The sequence below is a fragment of the Stenella coeruleoalba genome (genome assembly GCF_951394435.1).
Source record: "Stenella coeruleoalba genome assembly, chromosome: 2".
Classification (NCBI taxonomy): domain Eukaryota; kingdom Metazoa; phylum Chordata; class Mammalia; order Artiodactyla; family Delphinidae; genus Stenella; species Stenella coeruleoalba.
This window is the reverse complement of record NC_137147.1, coordinates 140608866-140631226: the sequence shown is the minus strand read 5'-3', so window position 1 is coordinate 140631226 and position 22361 is coordinate 140608866.

Here is a 22361-nt window from a genome sequence, read left to right as displayed (position 1 = left end):
CACACACCCTCTAAGGGGCTACGGAATAAATAAAGGTGTGGGAGCTCTCTGGGTCCACTGGAGCTCCCGAGGGAGACTGAGGAGGCAGAGCCCAGGACACCAGCAATAGTAACAGCCATGATCAGTGAGCCAATGAGTCTCCTGTGCTCTCCACAAGATCACCAGTCTTCTTGTTTTATCGATGAGGAAACCGAGGCGCAGAGGGCTAAAGTGACGTGCCCAGAGCTGGGATTTAAATGCGAGTCTGTTGGTCTTCAGCAAAGTGAAAAAAGATATATATTGAATTGTACATATATGATTGTGTATGGGAGCGTGTGTATGTGTGTGTATAATGTGTGTTTAATTGCCTTATAGTAGGAATATTGGCAATTGACTTTTCCAATTTTCTCAATATTTCTCATTTTGTTTCAGAAGCGTAATGGGGAAAATTTTTAAATATACAGCCAAAGGTTTAGAGAATTAATGTTAGGTTGGGCTATGTGCCCTGAGGACTTCATTTTCTTAAAGATTCTGTGGTGGAACAGGAAACCCACATCAGTCTGTGTTCCCCAGATGCTATCTGAACCGTGTAATGTCAAGATTTCCTGATCCCCTATTCTCTAATCTGTGCACTCATGAATCTGGGGGCATTTTCATTTGTTTTTTCTTCCCTCCTTCCTTCTTCCTTTCTCTTTCTTCCTTCCTCTTCCTCTTTCTTTTCTTTCTTTCTTTTTTTTGGCCAGAAAGTGAGGATAAAGAATAAACACTGGGCTTCCCGGGTGGTGCAGTGGTTAAGAACCCGCCTGCCAATGCAGGGGACACGGGTTTGAGCCCTGGTCCTGGAAGGTCCCACATACCGCGGAGCAACTAAGCCCATGCGCCACAACTAGAGAAAGTCTGCGCGCAGCAATGAAGACCCAATACAGCCAAAAATAAATAAATAAGTTTATATAAGCGTTGTTGACATTTTTCTAGCACAACTTAAATTTTTTGCACTTAGAAAAGGTTAAATCATTAGGTTGTTGGCATGTGGACGGGGAGGTAGGAGAAAACTCATCTCCAAAAATACACCTCTTTTCTTTCTTATTTATATGAAACTTTGTTCTGAAGGCTTCTCAGGGGCCAAAGAACAAGCACACAAACAAAATCAGGTCATCACCATTCTGCTCTCTGCCCCTCGCCCAGCTGGACCGTGGGTGGAACCCCAGGACAAAGTTCTGGGGGGCACCAGGAAGCAGAGCCAGTGCACCCCAGGAGGGAGGCCCCGCGTGCCCTGCTCAGCCTCACAAGTGGAGATAAGCAGTTGGAATGAGCAGCCAGGCCCCCAATCCCAGCAGAGGGTCCGTGCTGAGAGAGGGGAGGCCCCAGTTCCCGCCTCTGTGAGATGCGACTGTTGTGAGAACCCAGTGGGATGACACAGGCGCCCGGTGGGAGGGAGGACCAGCCTGGGCCGGGAGCTCAGGCAGTGTGGGCGGAACCCAGTCTGTGAAGATGGCCTGGGTGGAGGGAGTTTTTGCAAGTCGAAAAGCATGTGTTTTGAGAACCCCTTGTTCTGTTCTCCGCTTGGGGATCCCATGCTCCTGTGAATCACTTCTTGCGGCACTGGTGTTTTCCTCATCTCGCATCAAAGTCACATGAATCCTTAGCGCCCCTTTCTGCTTCCCCCTGGGCTGGCCGCCAGTGGCTGCCTGTCTTTGTCGTCTTGAGGCCGCGTGAGGGTCAGACAAGGAGGCTGCGGGGCAATGTCCCCGTCCCGGGAGAAGGCCTTGCCCCGGACTTGCCAGGTGTTAAGCATCTAGCGTGGGGCAGTGGAAAGAACTCTTGATTGAATCAGAAGCCCCGAATCCCTCTCGGTCCCGCCATGAAGCTGCCTGTGCCGCCTCAGACCTCAGCTGCCACCCTCCGAAGTGGGACGTCTGGCCTCCGCGTCGGGAAGGGAGCTGAGCCGTTTCTTGTGGGCCCCCCGCTCCAGCCGGCCCTGGTCCCCGGCAGAGCTTGAGGCAGCGGCAGCTACCGGGTAACGCAGATCAGATGCAGCCCCTTCCTGGGCCGTGCTCGGCGGCCTTCCTCCTCCAAGGCCTTGGGGATATTTGAAACTCCGTGGAGTTTGGCTTCAGAGCCTGGAGTGGAAACCACAGCTCCATTACGTGAGCACATGTGATCTCCCTGGGAGAAGAGAGGCAACCGGCCTCAGAAAATGAGAGACGAGCTGGAGGTCTCTGGCTCCAGAGGACACTTAGGACGGTGTCTGGGAGCCCCGGGGAGGGCAAGTCCAGCGCACTTGGCCAGGCCACCCTGGTGTGACCTTGGAGTTGGTGGGCTCCCTGATACCAGAGGATGGAGCAAAGGCCAGGGCCCCTTAGAGGGGAGACTTGAACCCTGAATGAGAGCTGGACGTGCACCAAGGAATCATTCTATCTCCCCCACCCCAATGTGATCGCATATTTTGAAAGCTTTCAGTTTGCCAGACAAATTGTTGAGGAAGAAAAATTCCTTTGAAAGGGAATGACCTCCCCCTCCTCCTCCCCCTCCCCCTCCCCCTCGTCCAGGGCAGACCAAGCAACTAAGTTTACACAAATGAGTGGGAAATGATTCCAAAGTCACTGCCACTTAAGATACCCCAGCTTCTACCACTGCCTGGTTGGGGTAACTTTGGGCCAATAATTTTTTTTCTTTTCTTTCTGGCTGTGCAGCACGCAGGGATCTTAACTCCCCAACCAGGGGTCAAACCCGCGCCCCCTGCAGTGGAATCGTGGCATCTTAACCACTGGATCGCCAGGGATGTCCCTGGGCCAATAATTTAATACCTCCAGCCTCAGATTCTCATCTGCCCAGTAGAAATACTGAGCCTCACCTCAGGGGGGCTCTAAGATGTGCACGAAGGGTCCAAGCAGAGGCTCACAGAGACAGGTGGGTGTTACTCCCAAATGACATCGATTAACCCTCACTTCCCATTTCTAAGTAATCCGAGACCATTCATAACTGCTCATCAGCACTGTGGTTGGCAAAAATAACTGAGACACCCCTTGGTGGTGGTGGTGGTCCAGGCTGAGGCGGCCAGTTGGTGGCCTGAGACTAGCACCTCCTGGCTGGAGTGATGGTCGGGGATGGGCACTTTGAACACTGCTGATGCTTGGCCGTCATGACTCTTAAGGGCAGAAACCAGGGCTGAGACCATCTCTGCCGACCCTTCCAGCCTGAGGTTCTTTCTCTCCAGGGGTGGAAGCTCAGGCAGGGTACTGGGACCCCAGGCTTTAGTTCTGCTTAGCATCCACTCACCTGGGGTGCTCTGGGCTGGTTACTTGGCTTTTTCTGTGTGATACAGAACTGACCTGCTAGGTCACTTAGCAACCTCAGTTTCCTCCTCTATGAAATGGGAACAGCAGTCATGACAGCTCCCTGGCAGGGTATTGTGAGGGGTAGGGAGAGCGGTCAGTGGGTTTGGTTGTGTGATCCTTTGCACCGTGCAGGGGAGACCTCCCGCTTCAGGGCACCAAGGAACCAGAATGCAGAGTGGGTGGCTCCTCTCAGGGATCAACTCCTAGGAGAAGATATACTCTTGGCACAGGGTCCGGGAGTGGGTGGGGCAGGTTCTCAGTAAATCGAAGATTTGTGGAAGGAAAGAGATTGGACTTGGTAATGGACTTTGAAACAGGCCACTCAGGCCTGATAATGCAGGCTTTTCTAGCCCTGCCAAACCGTGCCTTTCCTCATCCATCTCTTCAGTCATGCAGCTACTCATTCCACAAATACTTCCAAGGCACTCTCTCTGTGTCCTGCACTGGGATACAGCACTGAGCATGGTGCCTGCCCTCATGGAGCTCCCACTCCACATGGGGAAGAAAGACCTTAAACAAATAGCTGCACACATCAGTACAAGGTTACAGCACTTAACAGGAGCTAGCAAGGAAGAGAGGGGATATTGCAAGTGCGTAGCAAAGACCAACTCCTCCTGAAGGCTAGTACTTGCTACCTGCCTGGCAGGGCCCTAATCCCTTGACATTGACTCACTGAATCCTCGCCACGTCCCTGTGGGGTGGGAGCCATCATTACCTCCATTTACAGAAGCGGAAACTGGGCAGAGCCCAGATCTCAATTGTTCCCCCAATTCTGTGCCCTAGGAGGGCAGGCTTCCGTCTTCCTTTTTCCACAAATGAGGAAACTGAGACTTTGGCCGGAGTCAAATATTTTTCTCAAGGTCACAGATAGGAATAGCTGAGTTCCCTGGTCCTTCTCCTCCTACCAAAGTCCAATCAACCTAGGACAGAATTTTTAGCCCAGTGAAGAGAAATCCTCCCTCGAGGAATGAACGCATGGTCTAGTAGGAAAGATGGACATTGTGGAAGATCAATTGTATTCATAGTCCCATAATTCTTCACCCCTCCCTGTATCTACATCCTTCACCCAGTAACTCCACAATGCCCTCCAACCCGGGATAGAATGTTCTGCCCAATCTTTGATGCTGGGCTCAGCTCTGTGACTTGCTTTGGCCAGTAGGATGTTAGCCCACTTGGTGTAGAGGCTTGACAAAGCACTCGCAAGTCTCCTCTTTTGCTCTTTCTCTTCTGCTGTGGTCACGAGAACATAACAGCTAACTTGCTGAGTGACTAAGACACGTGGCCCTGGGCCGAGTCACCCCATCGTCCCAGCCGAGGCCATTGTAGGTCAGCAGCTGACCCCAGCTAGGATCAGCTGAGCTAAATGAATGAACCAACTCATGAGCTGAGAGAATGTTTGCCACTGAGGTTCTGGGTTGTTTGTTATGCAGCATTACCGTGGCAATCAATGACAGATGCAGACGTGTATGCGACCAGTTCGACTGTAGATGCAGGTGCTAAGGGCTCTGCACAAAGCAGGGGAGGAACAATACATTCTGAGCTGAGAGGTCAGAAATGAGTCATAGAAGCGCAGCACAAAGCTGAATCTTGAAGAAGTAAGAAAGTGTCGCAGGCAAATAAAGCAGGCTCAGGCATGAGGTGTACAACTACAAGGCGTGTTTGGGGAAGGGCTGTTTGTGGCTGGTACACGTAGGGCAATGTGGGAAGTAAGCCTGGGCTGCCCCATCAAGGAGCCCAATGGTGGCAAACCCCGAATGCCAACGTGGCAATGCTAAGTGGGCAACAGAGAGCTGTGGAAGGTTGACAAGCTGCGAGGGAGTGCAATGGACTGAATGTTTGTGTCCCCTCAAAATCCATATGTTGAAATCATATTAGGAGGTGGAGCCTTGGGGAGGTGATTAGGTCATGACGGATAAAGCCTCATGTATGGGATTAGTGCCTCATAAAAGAGTCCCTGGAGAACTCTCACTCTCTTTCTGCCATATGGGGACACAACGAGAACTAGGCCGCCTGCAACCCTGAAGGAGGCTGTCTGTCACCAGAACCCAGTCATGCCAGCACCCTGATCTTCCACCGTCCAGAACTGTGAGACGTAAACTTCTGTTGTTTTTAAGTCACCCCGTCTATGATACTTTTTTATTTTTAAATAAATGTATTTATTTATTTTTATTTTTTGGCTGCGTTGGGTCTTCGTTGCTGTGCGCGGGCTTTCTTTAGTTGCAGTGAGCAGGGGCTACTCTGCATTGAGGCGCGCGGGCTTCTCATTGCGGTGGCTTCTCTTGTTGCGGAGCACGGGCTCTAGACACGCGGTCTCAGTAGTTGTGGCACGTGGGCTCAGTAGTTGTGGCTCACGGGCTCTAGAGCGCAGGCTCGGTAGTTGTGGCGTACGGGCTTAGTTGCTCCGCGGCATGTGGGATCTTCCCGGACCAGGGCTTGAACCCGTGTCCCCTGCATTGGCAGGCGGATTCTTAACCACTGCACCACCAGGGAAGCCCTGTGATCCTTTGTTATAGCAGCTCTGACTCAGACAGGGAGGTTGATGCTTGTTTTGTTTTGCCCCTCTATTCAGGTGCCAAGCCTTGCACGTTTGGTCCATGCTGGTGCCCCACTCCCACCTCTCTGGCCTGATTCTGACCTTCTCATTGGGGCTTTTGCTCATCCTCTGTATGGAATCCCAGACCAACCCCAACAGTCCTTCCCTAGAAAAAGGTTAATTAGAACTTCCATCTCACAAGAGCCTTTTCTAGCATTAAAGTCAAGAGATTCATTTTTGAAGCTCCTCTAGGACAGGCCTTTGCAGCTGGGAAGGCCGTGACCTTTGGAGTCTGAGATGACCTGGGTTCCAAGGCTATGTCACCATGTACTGAGGGCATGACCCTGGGGAGTCCCATCCCCTCTCAGAGCTCTCCTAGCCCTCACTGCCTTGAATCCTCACTATGCCCTGGAAGGCCAGTATCCCTGAAACTGAGAGGCTCAGAGAGGTGGGGTGGTCTTCCCAGGGTCACATAGCTAGAATGCAGCCCAGGCAGGATGGGACCTCGTCTTTGTGTCCAGGTGCCATTGGGACTTGGCACCTTCTGGGACTCCTTCCTGAAATCCTGTGAGGTAGGATGGTACATTTTCTCCAAAGGCAGTTGCCGAGAATTTCTCCCTACCTGAACACGTAGGATGCTCCTCCCGGAAAGAGGAAGGCCTGTTCCCCCAACTCCCTCCCCCACCGCCCCTCGCCCACCCCACCCCACCCCACCCCCGCCTTGAATCTCGACTGGCCCTGTGACTTTGACAAAGAGAATATGGCGGAAGTGACTCTGCCAGTTCCAGGCCTAGCCTTAAATGGCCTAGGCCTTCTGCTTTCTCTCTCTCCTTTGGAGGCCAGCGGCCATGCACAGCGGCCTGGGCAGACTAGAGTGATGGGAGCCATGTGGAGAGAAAGGCCATGTGGAGGGGAGCTGAGGCACCCCAGCACAGGCATATGAGGGAGGCCTTGTAGACGTTTCAGCCCAGCCACACTCCCAGCTGGACCCAGCCATGCTGACTCCACGTGGAGCAGGGGATCCTCCCAGCTGGCCCACGGACTGTGAGAAGTAGTAAATCACCATTATTTCAAGCCACTAAGCTATGGGGTGGTTTGTTACACAGCAGAGATAACTGAAACAGGTGGCCCCGTGGATGCCTGGGTTCTATAAGTCCCCGGGGACCTCTAACCCCCTCCAGAGCCCTGAACCCTGGTTGCCATGGTTCCCAGGCAGATGGTGAGTGTTTCCACCTGTTTTACTCTTTCTAAGGAAGGTGAGGGGAGTTGTGTGGTTCCCCCCACATCCCATTTGAAGTCGTGCCTATGACAAGCTAATGGAGCTCCTATGACAGAAATGACAAGCTAAGAACTTGAAGTCTGTGGTCAGACTCCTGAGATTTAAGTCCCAGATCTGCCACTTTCTAGCTGTGTGACCTCGGGCAATTTACTTACCCTCTCTGTGCCTTGGTTTTCTCATCTGGAAAATGAGGTTAATGCTCATGCCTATCTCATAGAGTTCCTATGAGGATTAAGTGCAGTAATATACACAAACTCAAAATAGTGCCTGACTCATTGTAAACCCTCAATAAATATTATCTGTTGTTTCACTACTACTAGTATTACTAGGCTCCAGGGATTCTGAGCTGGATATTTCAGTATTCTGGAGAAGTATAGCTGACACCTAAACAGGAAAGTTGTAATACAGAGGGATAAAAATAAAAATAGGAACATGGTCAAGTCTAGGAGGGATTTCTTCTACCTGGGAATTAGGAAGTCTTCCTGAGGGAAGTGACAATTGAGCTGGGTTTTAAAGACTGACAAGGAGTTTGCTGGCTTTATCAGTTAGGTTTACACTTGGCTCTGAAGGAAAACATAAACACAAAATAACAGTGGCTTAAACAAGATAGAAGCTTATGTCTGACTCAAGTAGAAATCTGGTGGTGGGAGGCCCAGGGCTCATAGGGTGCTCCACGGTGACAGGTACCCAGGTTCCTCCTATCTTCTTGTTCCATGTGCTTGGGCTCTAGCCCAGGCTCTCCTCCTGGTGCAAGGTGGCTGCTGGAGCTCCAGCAACCATGTCTCTTTAAGGACACTCCTGAAAGTGGTACACTGCACTTGGAAGCCCTTGTCTAGGCTCTGTCCCATGACCAATCTAACTGCAAGGGAGACTGAGAAACATATTCTTTATTTTGGGTGGCCATGTGCCCAGCTAGCTAAGACTTGGGGGTTCCATTGCTAAGGAAGACTTGGGGAACAGACAGTGGAGGTCATGACTGGCCAAGTTTGCCACACAGAGGACAGATGTTAGGAAAGGATTCCTACTAGAAGGAACGGCATATCCACAGGGCCTTTGAGGGTCTTCACTCCTTCTCTCCTGAGGCAGTCACTGCTTCAACGTGGCTGCATCCATGGACTTGCCGTTAGATCAGCTTCTTGTCAGGCAGACACGTCCCACTCCCAGCTCTCCTGTTACTCTGGAACCTCCCACCTACCCAGTGTGTCCACGGGAGAAACTGAGATGCCCAGAGGAGCTTCTGGTCACTGAGGAGACAGAGCTGTGAGTGGAGGGGCCACAGGGAGAACAGCCCGAGCTCTCCTCGGCCTTCTGACCTAGGCCTGGACAGGGGCGGGCCCATTCCCAGGGCTCCCAGGCCAGGGGAATGATGCAAACGAAGGCCAGGAGGTGGCTCTTACGGCACTAAGGGGGCCCTTGAAGGGAGCTCTCGGGGAACAAAAGCCCACGTGCCTACAGGTCACATCACACAGGTGTGCTGGTCAGTCATAGTGGGCTGGGGCCATGGAGTCGGTGCTGTTGGAGAAGATTGGGAGGCACAAAGGACAGGATACTGACGCGAGCAAAGGGAAGCACAGGCCTCACTCCCAGGCCCCTCTGGGGCTGGAGGCAAAGAGTGGGAGATCCACCCGGCACAGGTCTTTGTGTGGAACTCCAGTTCTGCCTTGGACATGCTGGGTGACTTGAAGCCTCAGTTTTCTCATCTGTAAAATGACGCCTGCTTCTCAAGGGCCTGATGAGGGTTCCAAATGATGGATAGGAAAAGCCTGTGGGAGAGCTCAGGTGCCGTGCACAGTGCCAGTTACTGCAGAAACTTCTGAAAGAAGGGCCTCCCACGGGCCTGGGCTTTCAACGAGGCAGGGTTGCCTGGCCTCCAGGGCCTAGCTGGGGCCTTGGTTTCTCAGGCAGCCACCCTTGACCGCCTGTGCACCCCTGCCCTCACCTCCTAACCTTTCATAGCCTCTGGCTCCAGGAGCTCCCAATGCAGACTCGAGCCTGCAGCCCAGTCCCCGCTAACAGGCCATCTTCCAAGAGCCTGGAGACTCAGGCGATGGTGGCCTGGTGGCTAGAAAACCCCGGTACTAAAGTGAATACTCACCCAGCGAGGACTCACTGCTCACACGCCACAGCGACTAGGCAGGCAACCCATGTGGAAAGAGGCTCAGGTGGGTGGCAGGCAGCCTCTTTCAGACTGGGGGAGGGTGTGCCCACCCAGCTCAAAGGAAGTGTCTTTATACACTGTATTCAAAGCACCAGCACTAAAAGGCAGAACTGCAGACTGGAAGCTTTGTGACAGCCAGCCTGGAAGAGAGCAGTACCCATTTGCTTTGCTTCTGTGACGGAGGTGGGGTGGGGGTCCTGGGTCTGACTGGGGGGTAGGGTCTGAAGCACGCAAGAGACGCCTATTGTTTTGTTTGCTGAGTGTTGCCCCCTTGCGGGAGCTGCTCTCCATCATCATTGGCCACAGGTTTCCGGCGGGATTTGCCATATTGATTCTCCCCAGGTGGGGATCACCTGACCGCGCTGAGCCAATCTCTGACTTCTGCAGAGAATTTGGAATCAGAACCAAAAGACTTCAGCTAAGGCCGGCTGTCTTCACATCTAGAGGCCTGGGGGCTGTTGACAGCCGTGCTTTCTACTACTGGCTGGAGAGGTGGACGGAGCCAGGGGCTGTGAGGAAGATGAAGAGACAGCAGAGAGCAGCAAGGTAAGAGAAGCGGGGGAGCCCCGCAGGGCTCTTAGCCCTGGCTGCACCCTTTCCTGAGGCCGACTGGGTCCCGGTCTGCTGGTCTGGAAGGTACACCCCGGCTCCTTTCAACAACTTCCATGCCCCCATCCCACCCCTCACCCCCTGCCAGTATCTTCCTTCTCTTGCTGTAGCTAGTTTAGGTGAGTTTGTGCTTCTACTCAAATAATCCCACCGATATGAAGAAAAGCAGAATAAGCCCTGTTTTTCCATGACTGCCACTCACTGAGCCAGCTGCTTCACCTGCATTATTTCATTAAATCCTTATGATGACTCTGTGAGGTAGGTATTGTTCTTATTTCCATTTGGCAGATGAGAACATTGAGGCCCAGAGAGGCTAAGCAACGTGTCCAGAGTCACACAGCAGACAGGAATGAGTCTGGGCTGGCTGATTCTAGAGGCCGAGTAGGGGTCTTCCTGTGCACTTACCCTCCCTGCTGGAGGGGGCTGCATTTGAAAGTCACTGGCCTGGAGGGTTCTGTTGGGCCTCATGCAGAGCCTGTGATTCTGTGGGCTTGTTCGACTCTGTTTTCTTAAATAGGTTTGAACATCTTGAGAAAGAGCCAACCTGGTTGGGCTTTAAGTTTTCAGAACTGGGCTGGAGGTGGCCTCCTTGGGGAGCCCAGCCAGGGCCTGGCCGAGCCCCCAGACCAGGCCGCCTGTGGATGCTGACATCATGTCCTGCCACAGCTTTGAGGCCCACCTCTGAGCCACAGAGGTGGTCCTCCCCCAGACCCCAAACCTAAGTCACCCCCTCCAGGAGGCCCTTCAGGGCCCTGGTGGCTATGACCTTTCCTCTGTTCTCCCTGACACTCATTTTGCCGTGGTCCCGTCTCAGGACTCTGGAACCTTCGGCTGGGTTCTCCTGCTGAAGAGTCGTGTTGGACAAAGCCGACACCTGGGATAAGCTTGGCCCCTGTCCCAACCTTGGGGGGCGGGGGAGCCGTTTGTCCTTGGAGGCAGAGAGAGAAGACCCAGCACTGTCTGGGCCATGGGAAGCCATGGGGTCCTGGAAGAAATACCAAGGGACCTGGCAGCTCCAGGAGGCTCAGGGGAGATTCTCAGGGGCCTGGCCATGTGTAGACAGGGGGAGACAGAGACAAAGACCAGCTGTCCCACCCTTTAAAAATCTTTAAAATTTGCTCATTTGAATTCTATGAATGTATAGTTTTCAAAGTAAATGGGATCATATGATATGTTTTATATCCATCCATCTATATCTATCTCTCAGTAGATAACGGACATCCTTCCAAATGAACAGAGACCTATGGCATTCTCGTTATAGAATGGGCAGCTCAAAGAAAACTCAGGACTGGTTTCATTGTGAATGTAGATAAAAGATTTCTAAGCAATATATTAGCAAAAGAAATCTAGCACTGTAGTCAATTAAAAGAATAATACCTCGTGACCCAGTAGGAGTTGGCTTCGGGGATGCCAAGATGGTCGTTCTTGGGAACTCCACCAGCAGTGTTCACGGCACTGACGGATAGTGGAGGGAAGCCATGTGATTCTCTCAGTAGACAGTAGAAAAGGTTTGCATGCCAATTGGCAGCCCGTCCTGATAAAGCCGTGAGAAAGAATCCTAAACATGGCCAGAAGTATTTACCAAACCCTAACACCAAACAGAGGGGCAGGTGTATTAAAGGCATCCTTGTTTAAGCCCAGAGCAGACAAGGCTCAGGGTCCAGCCCATGATTGTTATTCCAGGTTGTCCCAACTAGAGGCACAGGTAGAGTGGAGGTGAGTGGGGACCAAGGGCAGTGGTGGAGGAGCTGGTGCCAGTGGCCTCTGGGCTTTCCTCTCTCTGGAGTCCCTTTTGCCAGAGGTGAATTTACCCTGAAGCTAAAGCAGTTTCAACCTCAGGGCCCCTCACTTGCAGCAGCCCTTCCAAGACTCTGTAACCAATTCTATAGTCACAATTTGGTATTCTTGTTCTTAAAACAGCCCTTGAGCTGTTTCAAGCCTCAGACCCTCACACCTGGACCCTCTTCTGACTCCAGCTCAGCTCTTTCCCCCTGGATTTTAGTCACTGCGCCACCTTGAGTCGCCAGCACCCAGCCCAGTCCTGGCCAGGTGTGTAGACAGGTTGTGGAGTGAATGAATGAGGAAAGCAGAGGAACATGACTTGTCCAAGGTCACTCTGCTGTCAGTAGCAGAGCCGAGACCAGAGCCCGGCTCTACCCACCCTGTGCGGGGACCCACCCACCTCACCAGGTGGCAGCTTGGCTTGGGTTTTGCCCTCATGACGTCCAGGAGGTGCTGGAAGCATAAAGAGGGTTGAGTTCTGACCATGGGTAACCAGAGAGAGACCCAGCTGTGGGAAGATACCCAGGCCGCCCATTGCATGTGGCTGTGGGGCTGGCACCTGTGTTCCTGACCCTCCACCCGCCATCCCCTTAGGGTCCCTGTAGCCAAGCGTTCTGGGAGCCACCCTCGAGACAAGCCTCATCCCTGAGTCCTCTCCCTCCCTGGGTCCTTCAAGCTATGTTGAGTTTCTGTCACTTCTGGGACAGCCTTGAGGAGGGGGTGAAACAGAGAACAGACAATAAACGTGGCCGTGTGCCTTCCCCACTCAGGCTGTACTGTATTAAATGAAAACAGCAGCTTGAACGACAAGAGGATCCCATTTTTGTGAAAATAAGTATATATTGATATGTGTGTATTCACATGGGGGGAAATCTAGAAAGACATACACCCGAAACTTTAACAAAAGTGATCTCCAGGTGATGGAATCCCAGTGATTTCTCCTTTTTCTTTTAGCTTTTCTGTATTTTCTAATTTTTCTATCATTATTATGTATTACTTGTGGAGAGGCAGTGTAGTGCAGTGTTTAAGAGTCAGAATGGAGTTCGCGTCCGAGCCCTCCCTCATTCTGGCTGTGTGTATGCGCGCGTGCAGGTCACTGGATGTCTCTGAGCTCCGGGCTCTTCATCTACAAGATGAAGTGGAGGTGAACATTGAGCCTGACTTATTACAATGGAAAAACCTGCCAGACCCCACCCGGTGATGAAATTTAACACCACTAGTAATGGGGCAAACCCACCCGAGAAGCACACAGCACCCAGGTTCCTGCTGGAAACCATGACCCTGGATCTAGTCTTGAGGAAACGTCAGACAAATCAAATAGGGTGACATGATGCGAGGCATCGGGCCTGGACTTTTCAAAAACGCCAATGGCGTGAAAGGAAGGAAGAAAGAAAAAGTCTGGAGAACTCTTCGAGGTTAAAGGAGATGCAAAAGGGGATGCTTGATTGGATCCTCAGTAGGACGGGGAGGCCACGAAGGGCATGATTGAGACAATTGGACAAATTTGCAGATGGAGAGCGCATTAGATAACAGTATGACAGTGTTAAATTTCCTAAGTGTCATCACCGTATAGGGACGGTGTAGGGAAATGTCCTCATTCTGAAGAGGTATTTGCTGAAATACTTAGGGAAGAGTACAATGTTGTCTGCAGCTAACTCTCCAATGGTTCAGAGATAAAGCAAATGTAGCAAAATTGAATTGAACGGAATGCCCAGCACAGGGCGGATCTCAGTCCTGGCAGCCACTACTCCACCCGGCCTAGAGCTGCCTCCGCCCTGTCTCCCCTTCCTTCCACCCCCTCCCCTGAGCCCCCTTTCCCAGAGGAGGTGGCCACAGGGGACGCTCTGGGAGAATGGCAGGGTGCAGGCCACAGGCCATCTCCCCGATATTCAAGGCTTCCCCAGACTCATGCTCCTAACAGCCTCATTCTACCTCTGCCCACATGCCCTGGACCCTCATTCATTACAGACACGCGTGGGCCATCCCCCTCCTCCAGTCTGCTCGCACAGTTCCCTTAGCCTAGAAAGCCACCCTTCCCTTTCCTGTCAGTAAAATCCAACTTACCCTTCAAAGAAAGCCCCCTTGGGTGCTCAAAGGGCTCCCTCTTTCCCAACCCAGGGAAGAAGCATGCTTTCCTGGAATGGCCCCCCTTGGGCTGTTATCCCACTCTGCGATGCCCAAGTTGATCGGTCACCTCCACGAGCCTGGGAGCTCCAGTTCGCAGGGACCAGGTTGCAACCACCCCTGTGTCTCTAGGACATATCGAGGGCCTGAGCCATAGGAGACACTCTCCATGTGTTTACTGCCAAAGGGTTGGGTGCCAGCACGAATCCACTGCCATTTTGGAGACTAGTTAAATACACGTTGGTATGTTCATATAATAGAATTACTATGCCGGTATCAAAAGAATGACTTGGACTGGTATGGAATAATCCCAGATATAACAATAAGTGAACGCAGTGAGCTACTTACTATTTGTGTGAGAAGAAAAGCATGTATACTTGTAGTAGCAAAGGTTGGCTCAGGAGAGAGGCAGCGGGGGCTAGGGGGACGGGGAGGGAGTGAGAGTTTTCGAGTTTGTGTCTTGCATATGTGAACCTATTTAACAAATCGACATGATTTAGATTTATAATGGAGCACCCACTCTTTGGGGGAGGTTCAGGGAACCCCAGAAGTTGGATGCTGAGGAAAGAGGGGAGAAGCAGGTGAGCATTGCCCCCGGTGGAGGAGGAGTCTGGGCTGCTTGCCTGCGACTCTTGCTGGAGGACCCTGACCTTGAGCCCCGAGGCAGCAGAGGCGGGCAGCAGCCTCCCAGAATCCTCAGCGCCATAGGCATTTCTCACTTACTCGAGTGCCATCCTCTGGGCCCTGCAGCATCTTATGCCATGACTTCACTGGAAATGTCCTGCCTCCATTTTCATGTGTGGAGTCCTACACCCACCCAGTTCCTGCCTCTGGCCCAGTGTTCCCCTAAGGCCCCCGTCAGAGTCCTCCCTCTCGTCATCCTGCTCCCCGACGTCCTCAGTGTTTGCTCTGAAGTCCTCAGAGCTGAGCGGGCCCAACTGAGAGGGAAAAGGAGGGAAGGGCATCTAGAGATTTTGGCCCTACTGGCCTTTCTCAGGCCCAAGGCTTCCTGCTGCCCAAGCCCTTTGCTTGTTCGTGTGTTGGGACAAAGGGCTGCCCGCCCCAAGCCCACACTCCCCTTTCACTACGGGGAAGCAGTGGGAATTTCATGCCTCCTGGGGCCCCTTTGCACGGGGAAGGGACTGGAACGTGTATATAATAGGATGCATGGTTAAAGGAAAGTTATTCTGCCATTTGTTAAAATGGTTAAAACAGGTAAGGAAGACTTTATTCGGGACTATTGCCATAGGTGTCAAGACTCTCACAGTAGCGGGGAGAGATGAGGCTCAACACTGAGTACAGCAAAGACAGCCAGGGTTTATAGCCAACAAGCAGAATGAGGGGTCAGTGGATGGAAAATTACTAAGAGGAGACCTCAAGGGGAGGGCGATTCTTACTAAACCAACTTAACAGGATTCTTGCTGAAGGCAGGCCAGGGTGATCAGATACCAAGGGTGGAGGATTCTCACTAAACTGATTTAGCAGGATTCTTGCTAAACTTGGGCGAGGTAGGCCAAAGACAAGGCCCGAGGACAAGGCCTAGTTGAAAAGAGGGCTCAGAGGAGCCTGTCTGAAGTTTGGTCAAGGACAGAGTCTTTGCCACATATTACAGGATCTGGGGAAAATTCCCCTTTTTATAGCTGAGGAATGGTAAGGCCCAGAGCAGTCATTTGCCTGGGGTCCGCTTTAATCCCCCTCACCCCCAGGAAGCTCAGCCCCAGGACTCCTGCTGCATCTGGCCCACAAGCTGTGGGTAAAAGGGCCTGAGCTCCAGCCCCGCTGGGGCTGCCAACTCATTGCTGTGTGACCCTGGTTTAGTCTGGCCCGTCTCTGGGCCTCGCAATGGGACCCAAGAACAAAGCCACCAGAGTACTCCGGCCAAGCCATGGGAGCTCAGGGGAGCCGGGTGGTCCAGGCCTAGGACGGGCAAGGCAATAATTAGCTGAGAGCTCCTCTGGAATGTTAAGTACCCGGCCCTGGAATGCAGCTCCTGCCGGCTGCAAATACCCCCCACCATCAGACAGGCCCTGCAGTAAGATAAAAATCAGGGTGGGCAGGCACTGGGGACCCTGTCTTGGGAGCCCTCCCCTACATTTCTCTGGCCTCTCCCAGGATCTCCTCCATTTGGAATTCCCTCCATCTTAGGGCTCGCTTGGAACAAGCCTTTGCAGATGTGGTAGGGGCTTCTAAGATGACCCCTGCCTCCTGGATCAGTATAATCCCCTCTCCTTCAATGTGGGCTAGACCCAGTGACCGCTCCTGACAAACGGAGGACAGCAAAGTGATGGAATGTCACTTCTGATATTAGGTTACAAAAGGACCACGCCTTTCATCTGGGGCATGCTTTTGCTCTCTCTGAGGGAAGCCAGCTGCCAAGCTGTGAGCTGCCCAACAGAGAGGCCCATGCAGCAGGGCCCCGGCCAACAGCCAGCGGGATCAGCGAGGCCAGCAAGGAACCGAGGTCTGCAGTCCAGCAACCCACGAGGCCCCAAATCCTGCCAATAAGCACGTGAGTGAGCTTGGATGACTGCAGGCCTGGCTGACGGCTCGGCTGCAGCCTGTGAGAGACCACGAGGCAGAGGGCCAGCTAGGCTCTGCCCAGACTCCTGACCCACAGAAACTGACTTGCCCAAGGTCACAGAGCCTGGGACTGCCAGGTCCAGGATTGGAACCAAGGTTTTCCAACTCTCAGCCCAGTGTGCAGGGCCCTAGACCAGTGGTTCTCACACTTTAGTTTGCATCAGAATCATCTGGAGGGCTTGTGAAAACCAAGAGCTGGGCCCCATCCTCGGGGTTTCTGATTCTGCAGGCCTGGGTGGGGCCTGAGAATTTGCGCTTCTGACAAGTTTCAGGTGGTGCTGATGTGGCTGGCGGAGGACCACACTTTGAGAACCAGCGCTGTAGACTCTCCGTCTCCCACATCACTCTGCTGATGGGCCCCCAAAGCACAGACCAAGGGCAATTTGCCACGTCCCGAATGCCTGTCTAGGCACCATTTCCTCTGAGGGAGTCGGGTGTGGTTGAAAGAACCACAGAGGGCAGTGCCCTGTCTTGTTCATCTTTGCAACTGTTTCTGACCCATCAAACCCACAGGTACATGTGACATTCCACAATTTTATAAGGTTACATTTTGGGGAAAAATGAATTTCTTTTTATCAAAACCATACCAAAAATATTTTGTTCAGATGATCAAGTATTATATGCAGGAATAGTTTTGTTAAGGAAACTACCAATAGGACCTCAATAGGAAGTGAAATAATTCTCTCTCTGCTGTAATGGTTTCCATGTTTTGTCACTTAGGGGCTGGCTTTATCCATCCTTGTATTTTACCTTTTGGGCACTAACCCTTCTTAAAGCTGTTGCTTTGGATACTAGGTAATTGGTAGATCTATTGATATAGATATAGATTCATATGTGGATGTGGATTCAAATACGGATACAGATGAAGATGTAGCAGTGATGTTCCCTAAGGAGAAAGGACATGCTCCCTCCCTCTGCTTCCCTCTGCCCAGAATGGGGATGGTGGGGCAGCCAACTTGGACGCATCAAGATGGCAGAGCAATAAGGTGGAAGGGGCCTGGATGCCTGGACAAGCTCACGGAGGAGGATCTCCATTCCTGACCTAGACAATCTACCCCTAGGTCATCGTAGGAGAGAGAAGTGAACTCCACTCTGCCATGGCTCTAATACATCACACGCACGTGTCCCCCCAGCAGACCACAAGCTCCTTGAGAGTAGGGCTAGAGCCCCCATCTTTCTTCCTACAGCTCTCAGAACAGGGCCTAGCGCATTTCAGTTCTGGTTCTGCCCCTTAGTAGCAGGCAACCCGGGGCAAGTGACCTCCCTGTCCTCTTCTACAAAATGGGGCTAAAAAACCATTCTCATAAGATTCGCATCAAGCTTAGTGAGATGATGTGCATAAAATGCTAGGCCCTGTACACCTAATAGGAACTAAATAAATGGTGGATATTATCAGCTATAAGTTTTCAGAAATCGGATCCTGTCCCCTCCCACCCTGCTTTAAACCCCGACTTCCCTTAAGATAACATCTAACCTCCCTACCATGGCCCTAAGACCTTTTATGCTTCAATCCTGACCACCTCCCTAGTCTTATCACTCATACTGTGAACTCTACAGCCAGATAGAGTTGCTCTGGCATCCCGTCTTTTCCTAAGGTCAGAGTAAAGGGTGAGAAATGGAAAGAAAAAAAAAAAAGTGAGAAACGTACCAAGTCCAAATGACCCTTGAAAATCCCTTAAACTGCACATAGGGACAGTATCCAGACCTAGTACCTCTCAGTGAGGCAAGTCCAAAACAGGTTTCCTCCAGTGTAGAAACAGGGGGCTATATCTTCAGTTGAGCCCCAGATAAAGTAGCTGGCTTGTGTTTAGGGGCCTCATGAGACCAAAAGTATGTGTCTTTCATCAGCATCACATTCAGAATGAAGCGTTCATTGATTCTTCTCTCCTGTACTCCCAGTCCTTGTAACATGCACTGCCTCTTACGCCCAAGCCTTTGCACATGCTGTTCCTTTTGCCACCAACCCCCCAGCCTCCCTGCCTCCCCCTCCACTTGGCCTGGCCAATCCTCATTCCTCTTTCAGGCCTCTGTGCAGGTGCCACTTCCTCAGGGAAGCTTTTCCTAACTTCCATCCCCTGAAGCTCCTCTGTCCTGTGCAGCAGGCCTCCCGCTATACAGTCAGCCCTCCCTCATCCATGGTGTCTGCCTCTGCAATTCAATCAACCCTGGATGGAAAATATTCGGGGAAAAAAAAGCCAGAAAGCTCTAAAAAGCAAAACTTGAATTTGCTGTTGGCCCGGCAACTATTTACATAGCATTTACATTGTATTTACAACTGTTTACATGGCGTTGTATTAGGTATTATAAGTAGTCTAGAGATGATTTAAAGTACACTGGAGGACGTACGTTTTGTTATTTTGGAACTACTACCCCATCTTATATAAGGGACTTGAGCACCCCTGGATTTTGGTATCAATGGGGGTCCTGGAACCAGTCCCCCCAGGCCTCACATGGGAGCGATGACTGTATATTTTTGCGTGGCTGCCTGTGGGTCTTTTCTAAGAAGTCTTTCCTTCTCTTTTGTTCAGTGCTCGGTCCCCAGCGCCTAGCACAGAATTTGGCGCACAGGCGATGCCCCGATAAATGCTCACGGAATGAATGGGCCCATGAGGAAACGGGTGGCAGTAGTCCGGGATGCCTTTGCCTCCATCAGCCAGCATCCTGGGGAGGGCAGGAAGGGGGAAGGGAGCCCTGCGGGGGCCTCTCCTTCCCCATCATCCTCCCAGACCCCTTCCCTGCCCAACAGGGCGCCACTGGCCTGTCCCACACCCTCTCTGCCGCCTGCCCAGTGACCTAATTATTGTTTTTTCTTCCAGCCCCGCGGAGGGGAAAACAGAAATTCCTGGTGGATGACACAGGCCCGGCGGCCGCCTGAGAGCCGAGCACGGGACCGGCTGGGCCGGCTTCGCCCGCCCTGAACCCACCGCCCGCCCCGCCACCAGGGCCGCGGGAACCCGTCATCAGCCTAAGTACAGAGCGGGCGGCCGGGCGGGCGGCCGGGAAATTGCCGGTTCCCGCTGACCCGCGGGGCCTGCGGGCGCCCCGAGTCTGGGGGCCAGGAGCGGGCGGGCCGGGGGACCCCGGGGGTCACGAGCGCCCGGGCTGGGTTGGCCCGTCCTCACTACCCGACGCCTGGCAGGCCCGCGGAAGGGGAAGGAGCGGGGGCTCGCAGGGGCCGCGCTCGGGCAGCTGGGGTGGCAGGGGGCGGCGGGAGGCGCCAGCGCGGGGGTGGGAGGGGAGGAATTTGAGCGGCTCGGCCCAGGGTGCGGCCCCGGCGCGAGGCCAGGGCCCTGCGGCGCACAGCACAGCCCAGAGTGCTCTGCGAGGGCTGGGGGGCCTTCAGCACCCCTTCCCCCTTCTGGGCGCCGCCCCCACTCTTACAAGGAGCATTGGGCTCGGAGCCAGACTCGTGGGGTCGCGCATCCCCACCCCAACGGGCTGCTTCATCTGCCATGTGCCATCTTTCCGTCCGTGGGCCCTTGATGCTGGAGGGAGCCTCAGTTCCCCCACCTGTGAAATGGGTTAACATCTGGGGATGACTGAGATGTGCGCGGGTTCACTGTCCTCTATGCCTAGCAGATAAGAGATGCTCCATTTTCTTTCAGTTATTAGGGGAAAAGGCACTTAGTCGCTCGTGCTCTCCCTCAACAAATACCGATTGAACACCTACTCGGTGCTGTGTTAGGCTTTGTGTTATAGTGATGAATAAGACAGATAAAATCTTACATTCTCAGAGGAGGCAAACAAGCAAACAATAAATGAATATGCACATCAGATAAGACAGTGCTTCAGATGGTGATAGGTGTTACTCTAATGGGCTAAGGAGAGTGGGAGGAGTTGTTCAGTTTAGACTCAGTGGTCCTAGAAGGAAGGTCTTCTTGGTCAAGTGCCCTTGAGCTGAGATCTGAGTGAAGTGCGGGAGTGAGCAAGGCCATTATCTAGGGGAAGGCCTTTTGGATAAAGCAAACAGCAGGTGCAAAGGCCCTGGCTCCCCTACCCACCCCTTGTTGGGTAGATTCTACCTTGTTGGCAGAACCCATCTCTCAGGTTCCTGGGCTTCTGAAGCACAAAATACTCCCCTTTCTACCTCAGTCCACGGGAAGGAAGCATGGAGAGCAGATGTGGAGTCAGACCTGGTTTTAAATCCTGGCCCTGCTACTCCCAGCTTTGTGACCTTACATAAGTCACTTAACCTCACTGAGTGGTAATAGTTCTTCCATCCGTCAAGTGGGGAGAATAATGGCATGTTTCTTACAGGCTTGTGTGCGATGTCAGTGAGGTAACACTGACACGCGGCAAGCCCAGACTTGGGCGTATGTATGTGCTTGAATGGATGGTCTGTGGGATCTCTAGGAAGACCTCGGTTTTCTTCATCTGAAAATTAGGTCTCTGACTTGGAGTGAAAAGTTTGGGCTAAACTTTTCCTGGTCTTGGTGGTGATGGGGAGACGTAGTAGAATTGTGAGCACCTTGGGCAAACTCTCGGAGACAGTTCGTAGCTGTGGTCTGGTGTTGGTCACCCTCTGGGATTCAGAGCCCTGTTTACAGAGAGAGAAGCAGAACACAGCTCCCCCACTCACCTGCCCAGATTATCCAAAGCCCAGCCAGGCATTCAGTGGAGTTCAGAGAGGAAACGTCCAGCAAGCCCAGGTCAGAGCAAAGGTGTAACACTGGTAAAGTTCATATTTTATGTCATCACCCTCTTCCTTGACTCCCTCTCCCTGTATCCCTGGATCAATTTGTCCTTCCTTGGGAAAGAACAGGAGGTCAGTCATACCTGAGGGAGGATTTCAGTCTTTGGAGATAGTTCTGCCTCAGTCCCGCATTTGACACATGGGAATCTGAAGCCCAGAGAGGGCAGGACTTTGCCAGAGAACACACAGCAGTCCTGAGGTATGAGAATTCATGCCAGCAGACCTTTGATCTAGGGCTGTTTCTTCACTGTACTTCATGGCCAAATTCCACCCATTTTATAGAAGGAAGAAATGAGGCCCAGGGTTGTAATGTGAATCAGCAAAGGCTTCCCAGACCAGCAAGTGGCAGTAGGGAATGAAGAATGTATTCTAGGCAGGGGTGGAAGGAGGTGGGAACCTTCCTGGACCCCTCAAATCATTCATTCCCAGGCCCATCATTTTTGAAGATGATCTCTAAGACCCCCTAAGGGAAAAGTCATCTGGGGAGATCTGTGGCTACCGGCTCCCTCTTCTTACCCAGGAATCCTAAATTCCCCCATCCTGAAGGGCCAGCCCAACAGGTATCCAAGTGCACATTGGTGCCCTTGTCCATCTGGCTCCACTGAGAGCCGGCCGTGATGGCTGAGTTGCCGCAGTGCCTGGAGGCCACCAGGGCACCGCCTCACCCCAGCCAGTGGCTCTGGCCCTGGCCTGTGGGAGCTTTATCTCAGAACGTGAACGTGGCAGCCGGAGCTGGCACCGAAAGCCCCTCCTGGCCTGCGACCTGCCACCAGCTGCTCCTGGGGGTTGCTTTTCATTCATTCATTCAACACGTATTTCTGGAGGGCCTCTCAGGTGCCAGGCACTGTGCCACATACTGAAGGTGGAGCGGGCACATAAGACTGTGAGGCCTGGCCCTCCGGAGGTCACATGCTAGGGTAGGGGACAGGCAATAAGCAAATATACACAAAATATTAGGTCAGATGGAAGGGACAGCGTGTGATAGGGGTGCTCTTTTCAACTGGGAAATGAAGCAGAGGCCCAGAGAAGTGGGGGGAGAGGCCATGTGGCTGTCTGAGGCAGGAACAGTTCTGAAAGTGGGAGCTGAAGGTGGAAAGGCCGGTGAGGGGGGACCCCGGCTGACACTTTCAGGGTGTAGCAAGGAAGGCAGTGTGGCTGGAATGAGTGGGAAGGGAGAGGGAGGGTATGAGACCTGAGAGTGGAGGGGCCAGACCCTGCGTGTTCTTTACAGCTCGGAGATGCTGTGCTTATTCTGTGTCTGCCTGGGAGTGGAGCGGTGCCCTCCT